The sequence below is a fragment of the Gossypium raimondii genome, chromosome 13 (genome assembly GCF_025698545.1).
Source record: "Gossypium raimondii isolate GPD5lz chromosome 13, ASM2569854v1, whole genome shotgun sequence".
NCBI lineage: Eukaryota > Viridiplantae > Streptophyta > Magnoliopsida > Malvales > Malvaceae > Gossypium > Gossypium raimondii.
In genome coordinates this window covers 52,402,694-52,414,696 of record NC_068577.1, presented here as the reverse complement: position 1 = coordinate 52,414,696, position 12,003 = coordinate 52,402,694, and positions in this window count along the sequence as shown.

Sequence of the window (12,003 nt, the reverse complement as noted above, 5' to 3'; positions counted from 1 at the left end):
AATTAAGCAACTTCTGCTTATATTCTTGCTTTACTTTACTGTGGTCAAATTCTCAAAGTTAAGCTTAGCAGATTGCAACCCTTTTCATAGAATTGAGTAAAAAAAATTTATTTTTCAGATGTTAAAATTAGATTAAATTATTAATATTTTTAAATTTATTAAATTTAAATTCATTACAGTATTATTTTTATTATCCTGTAAGTTTAATTTTTATTTCAAAATATCACATTGACAACTTTAATAAATAAATTTTAATCATATTAAGAATTGCAATTACATTTTAAAATCTGGAAAATAAAAGGATTAAATTCCTAAAGTTAAAAATACAATAATTAAATTTTAAATTTGTAAAGAGTAAAAATACTGATAGTATATTTTAACAATTACAATTATTATATTTTGTTATTTAATTTGCTTTTATTTCAGTAGATTACAAAGAATGTCAAGTTTACACGTTTATTATTTCAAAAGAATATACTTGTACGGTTAAAATAAGGATTAATTTCTTATAAACATTAATTAATGATTAGACAAAATAAAATATTATGTGATTAGATAATATAAAATTAATTGATTAATTTAAATTGAATCAATTAATCAATTCATTTATGAATCCCAAATTTATGTGAATGGCTTGTGGTCCTTTCATGCCTGCCATCCTCATCGGTTTGCTTTGTCTGCCCACTTTCTTAGTAAAATAAATAAAATTTGTTTCAAGTCAATAGTACAAGCCAAGTTGCCTATTGAACATGGAAATTGAGTTCTATTACTCAACCTCTATGTTGTTTAGGGTAAATTTAACATTTAGTCCATAATTGGTCTATTTTAATATATGTACTATTTTTAAGTTCATTTTGGTATCTGAATTTGGTATTTGGGTTCATTTTCATCTCTAAATTTTTTATAAAAGTAAATATTGATGGCATGATATTCTGAAGTTATGCTACATTTATACCACAATTTGAGTACCACATCATCAAATTTTGATGGGTTCCAAGCTTAAGGACCAAAATGGACCTAATGCACAAAAGAATGCAAGTACAAAAGTGAACATAGTTACCGAATTCAAGAACTAAAAACTATATTAACCATTTTTGCTTAATATTTTTTTTGATACAACGCCTAGAACTACTCACTTTTAATTTAAGTAAGAATTGATGACATGACATTCTGAGATTATGTCAAATATCAATACCGCAGTTTGAGGATCACATCATCAAATTTTGATAGAATCCAAGTTTAAGGACCTAGTGCAGAAAAAAAAATACAAGCACAAAAGTTAACCTAGTTACAAAATTCAGGGCCTAAAAATTATATTAACCCTATTTGCTTAATATATTTTTTTGAATCATTGCCTAAAACTACTTTTAATCCCTCCCCAACCCTTAAATAGAAGGATAAATGTGATTCAATATGCTTGAACTCATATCCTTCTACACGGACAATAATATCGATGTCAACTAAGCTAAAATTTAATCGACTTTTTACTTAATATATTTATATATTACATATGATATGACGTTTTAAATATAATCTATCAATTATGATATTCCATCAATCCGAATATGACTTTTGGTATGGTAACAAAATGTTAACAAACCAATTCAACTTCAACTTAAATTCATTTGAACTTAAATTGGTTTAAACCCAAAACTAACTAAAATCAATACGATTTCAACCCTAAATTATTTTATTCCTAAACTAAAATGGCTTCAACAAATATTCTAAAATGATTTAAATATTGAACTAGTTAAAATTCAAAATTATATAAACTCGTAACGAGTAAAAAACTCGAGTCTCAAATTTAAATATCATTAAAAAGTTTATTGTAGTATCATATAAATTAATCTTGGAAATCTTAAGTTGACTTAGTGATAGCACGAGAGATTATTACAAATTGAGTTTTTCGATCAGAACAAAAGGTATATATGAATTTTTAATCAACAATGTTTCGTATTTCAACCAAATGGTTGTGGCTCTTCTCATCAAGTCTAAATCTAAGTAGTTTGGTGTATTGGGTTGGGTTTCTTTAGAGAAAAGAAATATTTCAAATAAGTAAAATGGAGTGGATCAAAGAAAACCAAAAGAAAAATAAAACCTTATACAAGTGTTGATTTGTTAAGAAATAAAGTTACAATGAAAATGTTGAAAAAAATAGAAATTTATTTTAAACTTAAATTCATTAATTCATTCAATGAATGGAATAATATATTTCAGAAAAAAGAATAGTAAACATTTGTCGTAGATGAAAGATAAGTTTCATTAACACGACAAAAGTTTTAACCTCAATATCAATAAAACATTATGGCACGCTGATAATTAGTTTTGTTACAACTCAAGCATGACATATTTGGAATGATTGTAAGGACTTAACATGATAAGGAAATCAGTCACGGATGGTCCAAAGCAGCGAGCAAAAATCGACAAAAGAATCCAACATTCACCAAACTCTACAATAAAACCATCCCTAAAATCACTTATAAAACTAAAATTGCATGCATAAGCAAGACTAAAAAACGTACTATAAAAGTAGACAAAATTTTCTAAAATTGAAACTTATTAAATAATGGAAAAACAAACAAAAAAAAACCATATAAAACTTAAGATAAAACGAGTACAAATCGACATGTGAAATAATTTATTATTCTAAAATATTCTCAAAATAGAAACAAATTAAGAAGTTGACGAAGAGCCACCAATGCAAGTAGCTTCCTTAGTAAGAACCAATTCTGGAGCATACTTGGACAGGCAAAGAAATTCTTGTTCATAATCGATAATGTTCATCTTTCCCTGTTTTAGCTCAATATCTTCTAGATACAATTCTCCAACATACCTCTTGTTAAACTTGGTCTGAAACAACTCCCAATTAATTCGATTTGCATCAGACGATGGGGACGAACCACTTTTTCTCCACCAATGAAAGGCATCTCCTTGCAGAGAGACAAAGACACTTCAAACATTCAGTTGGGGTGCATTCTAATTGTTCTGATATCCTTTCAACTGATTCTAACAATTCTTCAGCAATAGAAGGATCAACACCTCTCACACCTCTAAACTCAGTGGCCCCGTGTTTTCTTACTTCTTTAATCAAAGAACCTCTCTGTCTAGCGGGAGGTGCAAGCTGAGGTGCAATACCAACAACCCTCTATAACAAATCAGCAACAATACGCAATAATGGATCATCACTTTGAGCCAACTGTTTTTGTCCAGAAGTTCTCGGGGACTGATGAACACTAGTTCCCTCTTCACCAGGTGCATTTGGTCTATTTTTATCTTCTACTTCTCGTTCCATACTATCTCTCGATTCCTCAGACATATTACTATACAAAATTTTAAACAAAACAATTTCAGCATCCAATTTCAGCTCAAACTCAATATTTAATAATGGCATGTACACTAAACTTCACTATACATATTACATCACATTTCTACACATCTTGTATCAAATTCGGATAGCTTTAATACCACTCAAATGTGACACCTTATACCCTATTCAGTTGTTGGATCCGAATATAAATGTCACATTTCGCTGTCAAACAACTCACTTTTCCTTTTTTTCTTTGAAAAGAAATATAGTGGTAAAATTATTTTATACTAATTTCGCAGACATTTCTTCCTATTTTACGTAAAACCTTTTAAATTTTAGATTTTCACAAAATATCCACATTCAAATTACCTCCCAAATCAATTCCCAAGACTACGATTTCTCAAAACATATCAATAAACTAGATTTCTATGCTTTACTATTTTATCAAAATATTAGTTATAAAATACTAGCTAAGAAAACATAATAAAAATATTTAATTCAGTTTGCGACATAATATTATATATAAGCCTATGTACATGCCATTTACATCAACTATAAAGTAAACTTTTCACCAACATTGTTTGAGCTGAACTTTGGTTCTTCGGATGCTACTGAAATGATCTAATGAATCTAACTACCTGCGCACGGAAAAATAGACAAACCGTACGCTGAGCAATTTTTATACTCAGTGGTATTTGTACAAACCCAATTTTACCCGGGCCTAGTGCCAAAAATATTAACCCGAGGCCCAATTACAAAAACAAATACCCAATAGCCCAAGGCCCAAAATTTAAAACGCCCATTGGGGCCCAAAAACTAAGCAACAGACAGGAACCCTAGGGTTCCACCTTCTTCAACAGCCAGTAGCCCTCGCCCATGTGCGCTACTCCTCAAGGCGTACCATCCGTGCCTCGTCCCGAGGCTTACCCGACACCCTAGCCACCGCTTAGCACCAAAGCGGCAAGCCACGCCTCGCCTTCCGTCAAGTACTGCAAGCAACATAAAAAGGGAATAGAAGCGACAAAAGGGGAAGAGAATGGGTTGATTTTCACTTTATAAGCCTTGAAAAACAATGTAAAGGGGCTTCATCACTTGTATTTTGGGGATTTTTCTTTGTAAAACCCACATCGAAATCAAAAGCGATATAGAAATTTTAAAAGGTTGAATCCTTACTATTTCTTCTTGTTTTTATTTATTTATTTTATCTTATTTTGTTTTATTTTTTTCTTCAAAATCTATTTTAAAGTAATTAAAAAATCAAAAGAGAAAAGAAAAGACTCACTGAATCGGCCCTGAAGCCGCCATCGCTGCTTCGACTTTCCGTCGTCGGACGCGAGTTTAGGAAGGCGAGGCTTTCCATTTCCCGTTTGAGCCTTGGTCTCTGAACGCGCTCCAAAGCGCTAAAAAATAGAAATTTATTTTAAACTTAAATTCATTAATTCATTCAATGAATGGAATAATATATTTGAGAAAAAGAATAGTAAACATTTGTCGTAGATGAAAGATAAGTTTCATTAACACGACAAAAGTTTTAACCTCAATATCAATAAAACATTATGGCACGCTGATAATTAGTTTTGTTACAACTCAAGCATGACATATTTGGAATGATTGTAAGGACTTAACATGATAAGGAAATCAGTCACGGATGGTCCAAAGCAGCGAGCAAAAATCGACAAAAGAATCCAACATTCACCAAACTCTACAATAAAACCATCCCTAAAATCACTTATAAAACTAAAATTGCATGCATAAGCAAGACTAAAAAACGTACTATAAAAGTAGACAAAATTTTCTAAAATTGAAACTTATTAAATAATGGAAAACAAACAAAAAAACCATATAAAACTTAAGATAAAAGCAGTACAAATCGACATGTGAAATAATTTATTATTCTAAAATATTCTCAAAATAGAAACAAATTAAGAAGTTGACGAAGAGCCACCAATGCAAGTAGCTTCCTTAGTAAGAACCAATTCTGGAGCATACTTGGACAGGCAAAGAAATTCTTGTTCATAATCGATAATGTTCATCTTTCCCTGTTTTAGCTCAATATCTTCTAGATACAATTCTCCAACATACCTCTTGTTAAACTTGGTCTGAAACAACTCCCAATTAATTCGATTTGCACTGTACGATGGGGACGAACCACTGTTCTCCACCAATGAAAGGCATCTCCTTGCAGTAGAGACACAGCACACTTCAAACATTCAGTTGGGGTGCATTCTAATTGTTCTGATATCCTTTCAACTGATTCTAACAATTCTTCAGCAATAGAAGGATCAACACCTCTCACACCTCTAAACTCAGTGGCCCCGTGTTTTCTTACTTCTTTAATCAAAGAACCTCTCTGTCTAGCGGGAGGTGCAAGCTGAGGTGCAATACCAACAACCCTCTATAACAAATCAGCAACAATACGCAATAATGGATCATCACTTTGAGCCAACTGTTTTTGTCCAGAAGTTCTCGGGGACTGATGAACACTAGTTCCCTCTTCACCAGGTGCATTTGGTCTATTTTTATCTTCTACTTCTCGTTCCATACTATCTCTCGATTCCTCAGACATATTACTATACAAAATTTTAAACAAAACAATTTCAGCATCCAATTTCAGCTCAAACTCAATATTTAATAATGGCATGTACACTAAACTTCACTATACATATTACATCACATTTCTACACATCTTGTATCAAATTCGGATAGCTTTAATACCACTCAAATGTGACACCTTATACCCTATTCAGTTGTTGGATCCGAATATAAAATGTCACATTTCGTTGCCGAAACAACTCACTTTTCCCTTTTTTTTTCTTTGAAAAAGAAATATAGTGGTAAAATTATTTTATACTAATTTCGGCAGCATTTCTTCCTATTTTACGTAAAACCTTTTTAAATTTTAGATTTTCACAAAATATCCACATTCAAATTACCTCCCAAATCAATTCCCAGCACTACGATTTCTCAAAACATATCAATAAACTAGATTTCTATGCTTTACTATTTTATCAAAATATTAGTTATAAAATACTAGCTAAGAAAACATAATAAAATATTTAATTAGGTTTGCGACATAATATTATATATAAGCCTATGTACATGCCATTTACATCAACTATAAAGTAAACTTTTCACCAACATTGTTTGAGTGAACTTTGGTTCTTGGATGCTCTTGAAATGATCTAATGAATCTAACTACTGCATGCGGAAAAATAGACAAACCGTCTGTTGAGCAATTTTATACTCAATGGTATTTGTACAAACCCAATTTTACCGGGCCTAGTGCCAAAAATATTAACCCGAGGCCCAATTACAAAACAAATACCCAATAGCCCAAGGCCCAAAATTTAAAACGCCCATTGGGGCCCAAAAACTAAGCGACAGAGGAACCCTAGGGTTCCACGCCTTTCAGCCGTAGCCCTCTCGCCCATGTGCGCTACTCCTCAAGCGTACCATCCGTGCCTCGTCCCGAGGCTTACACCGACACCCTAGCCACCGCTTAGCACCAAAGCGGCAAGCCACGCCTCGCCTTGCCGTCAAGTACACCAAGCAACATAAAAAGGGAATAGAAGCGACAAAAGGCGAGAATGGGTTGATTTTCGGCTTTATAAGCCTTGAAAAACAATGTAAAGGGGCTTCATCATTTGTATTTTGGGGATTTTTCTTTGTAAAACCCACATCAAATCAAAAGCGATATAGAAATTTTAAAGGTTGAATCCTTACTATTTCTTCTTGTTTTTTATTTATTTATTTTATCTTATTTTGTTTTATTTTTTTCTTCGCAAATCTATTTTAAAGTAATTAAAAAATCAAAAAAGAAAAGAAAAGACTCACTGAATCGGCCCTGAAGCCGTCATCGTGGTCGACCCTTCGCCGTCGTCGGACGCGAGTTTAGGAAGGCGAGGCTTTCCATTTCCCGTTTGAGCCTTGGTCTCTGAGCGCTCCCAAAGCGCTAGTGGGAGACGCCTCGCGAGGCTCAGACCACCAGGCGGTGGGAGGCGCTTCTGGCGGGGGGCTTCTAGCCTTAGAACCCAAAAGAAAAAGGATTCTCCCTTTTATTTTTATTTTTTATTTGTGTTCTTTGCGGCAAAATGAAACTGCTAGAAAGCGATAAATTTCTTAGCTTTATGTTGATTGAAGCGGCGCCGTCGATGGGGATCTGCGCATGCTTTGCCCTAATGGGTAATTTACGCATTTAATCCCTCCATCTTGCGTTGAGATGCAATCGACCCTTTATTTCTTTTAGATTTGGGCTGCAAATTTTGATTCCGTTGCAATCGGTCCTTTGACCATGTATGGTCCTTCGCGTTGAAACGTTGCACTCTAGGACTAGGAATATTTCCTTTTCAGTCCTTCCTTTTCGCGCCTCACATTTTAATCCTTTACTCTATTTCATTTTGATTTCAAATACAGATTTCGTTTCCGTTTTGATTTAGTCCTATTATTATTATTATTATTATTATTATTATTATTATTATTATTATTATTATTATTATTATTATTATTATTATTACCTATTTGTTTGTATTTATTTTATTTAAATTTTCGGTACATATATATACATGCATATATTTTGTGATATACATACATTGTTTTATAACATATATATATATATATATACTTATATAGTTTATATATTTTACAACTTATGCACATATCTATATATCTATATACATATTTTCATTTTCCTAAATATATACATATTTATATATAATCTTTATAGTTTAAAACATACCCTTTTTATAAATCCGTATATACATACATATTATTATTAATTTATATACATACATATCCTTTTATTTTATAAGTATATATATTTTATATGCACGTACATACATATTTTGCATATCTTAATTTACATAAATATATATATACATTTTCAATATATTTTCTAACATGTATATAAATTAACGTATTTATTTGTATACATATGTATATTTTCATTATTTTTAAACTTTAATTTGTACATACATACTTTCTTTTATTTTCAACATATATATGTACTTACTTTTATATGTATTTCATTATTTTCATATTCCATAGTTTTATACACCTATATATATGTACATATTTTTATATATACATATTTATTGTTTCTTTTATATATTAAAATATACTTTATACATTTTGTTAATTTATGTATACACATATTTTAGTTTATGTCCATGTATATCTTTTTATATTTAAGTGTATTGATTATTTATTTATTTCATTTTCGTTATTATTTTGAATGAATGTTTAAATTGTATTCGTTTTTATATTTTATTATTTTGTAAGTTTAACCGTTTATATTGATTGCTATTGCTCGTATCGCTTTTATACTTTCATATTCATTATGGTTTTGCCATGCATAAAAATGTAATTTGCTTTCACTATGATTTTGTGTTTTATTTTACTCGATATAATAAATTTTTAAATGGCATTTCGTGTTTGGATTCGAAAAAGCGTGCCTAACTTCTTGGGTTTCGATTTTCTTGATAAATCTAAATGCATGAATCTTTTCAAAACTCAAGTTTTAAATGATCTCGGATTTATAAAGGATCGTGTCCTAATTTCTTGGTCGTGATCCTTTTAATCCAAGATAGTTAAATATCTTTTAAATAAGCATTTTTCATTCGAATTATCGGAATACGAGATATTGTATTCTAACTTACTGAATATTATTCTCTTTCTCCAATAACGTGAAATATGCTACTTTTCCCAAAAATTTTCTTTTTAATATAAGGATCGTATTTTAAAATTTTCCAAGTTCTTAATTTTCGACATTAAGACATTAACTAATCAACTAGGTACCAATTTTGGGCGTATCGAGGGTGCTAATCCTTCCTCGTGCGTAACAGACTCCCGAACTTGTTTTTCTGAATTTCGTGGACCAAAACCGTTGTTTTAATAAAATCAAATCATTTATTAAAAACAACCACTTTTCAAGGTGACCCGATCACACCTTATCAAAAAGGATTGGTGGCGACTCCCTTTTTTCGTTTTCATTTTCAAAACCCAAGTCGACCCCGTTTTCATCCAAAAAATGGTGTCAACAGTATTAATATCACATAAATCATGATTATAAATATTAATAAACTTTAATATCATTATAAATATCATTAATAACACAATAAAAGAAAATTCTAATATTAATAAACTTTAATATTTTGATATTGACAAATCGAATAAAGAAAATAAGCTTTTTTAATTAAATTCAAAATCGCAGAATTAATTTAATTTGCACAATATGGAAATTCAAATAAATTCAAGTTTTATTTTTGCTTTTCTTTCAATTTAGACCCCATACTAAAGTTTAGACTCATAACCAGATACACAAATCCGTCACCCCGAGTTGTTCGGCAACGATGGCTATCAGAGTAGTCCACGACCCTCTAGGAATTGGGACTGCTCATGACCCTCTGGGAGTTGGGGCTAACAATAATAACAATTGACCCACTTAGCCTTTTCTCCCTCGACCCTTTGAGAATTGGGGAGATTTAAATTCTCTAACATAAATACTCTATGGCATGCTAACTATATATGATTTAGTTTGACTTAGTGAAACGGGGTAAAAACCAAATTTCATAATCCCTTTCAATTCTATTTTCATATAATTTCATTCCAATTCTGTTTCATATTCAAATCACATATCAGCTAATGTAAAATAGGCTTCCAAATTGAAACATATTAAATATTTTATTGCTCAATCATCTAAAATCATAATACACAAATCCAAATCATAACCATGAATTCACTAATTTAGTCTTATGAAAATATAATATTCATCTCGAAACATAATTTTATAAATATTAACTAAATTATTCAAGCTCATCCAAAACTCATAAAAATAAAATAAAATAAATATAACTAGTCATATTAAATTAAATATTCTAAAGCTTTATGTAATAAAAATAAGATTTTAGCACAAACCGAAGTTTTATCTCTTTACTCCTTTTCTTTGCCTTTCTCCTTCAAGATATTCATTTTGTTTTTAGCTACAATAGAAGCAATTCATTCTGAAACAACACATTTATCCATTCTAAAACTAAAACTAATAAAACAAACTTAAATATGCATGATTATTCATATTGACAACTTAAATTTTCTAGGCTTCCATCAATGTCCTTTAATGACAACTTTCAAAATACTTGATAAAATCAAAACTATACGTATATGTATATGTAAAGCAAACTTCAAATATTCAAAATCTAAAAAAAAATTTTGAAGAAAACCATACATTACACTTGAATTTGAAGGAAGTGATGGAAGATTTTTTTTCTTTTCCCCATTTGTTTGACGTGAAAAGGAAAGAAGATGAGAAAAATGTTTTCTTCCTCTTTTTTTTCTCTTATATATATATATTATAATATTAATTAATAAAATTTTATTATTTAATAAAATATCATTTAAAAGTCATCATGAAACCATTGATTTTTTAAGTAATGGAAAAATTGTTATTAAGTCTTTTCCATCAAAATAAAAATAGGATAATTGCACTTTAGTCTCTATACTTTTCTAACTTATTCAATTTAATCCTGAACTCGATATCAATTTTTAACTTAGCCACATATTCTACTAATAATCCTCTGTGTTTTCATGTCGATAGTTTTCTCTAAAAATGATCACAATTTATTATACTACTATTTATTTATAGATCACTTATTCAAGGACTTCTACCATAAATATTATTCTTCTTTTTTTTTTTTTAAAGTAGGGATGTTATATGTAATCTCCCAAACTCGGCCAAGACGTTACGGCCAAATTCAGAAGATTAAATTGGTCACTGAAATGGCCTTTTTTTAAAAAATATTTGCTTACTTTAATAGAAAAACTTAGTGTGTTTCCAAAGGTACAATTTAATTTAAAAAATCGATCGATCTTAATGATTGTTTTGCAAAAGTTGAATTCTAGCTCATTTTGTAACGCCCCAAAATTTAAACAATTGTTTGATAAATTTTGTTGATAAGTAAGTGTTTGTATCAGTGGTTAAGTTCTTTGTTTATGTGTTGAGATTGGGGGTTTGAGTCTATCCTCTTAAATTTTACAACTTATTTTGGCATAACTCCTATAATTGAACTGACGGCTTAAGTTTATTTATGTGTTAATTTGTGTTAAGAATGAGCTAAGTTTTTGTATGCCTCTAGTCTTGTGTTTGAGTCTTGGTGTAAGCAAAACAGGGATATATTTTTACTATTCTGGAAAATTTGTTTAATTTTATTATTAAATTAAGTTTCCTAATTTCCCCTATGTTTGTTTTCTTTGTTCTTTCCCTCTTCTTATTCTTTATTTTTCTTTTATTTCCTTTTGTTTCCTATCATTTTGTTTCCCCTCTTTTACTTCTCGTTTGGTCATTTTGTTGGCTCGTCTCGTTACTTTTTTCAACGGTAAGGTTAATCTTGTAAGTTCTGGGTTGGAATTTGGTTAATTGTTGCTTTTTGTTCGTTTTTGCCAAGAATTTGTTTCCTATTTATTTTTGCTCAATTCCTATTTAGGCGAAGATCCTGAAAGTAGCGTTCCCTCAACGGGTTAGTTCGGTATATCACTATTTTGTACGAGGTGAGTGCATAAATTTTTTGAGATTGGTGTTCTTCGTCAAAGTTTTCGGCATAACTTTTTTTGTTCGACTTCTTGAGCATTCTTTTGGGAATTAATTGTTGAATTGGTCATTGGTTGTTCGTTGTTAGGTTCCAAAGTCATTCTTGTTGCTTTTAAGT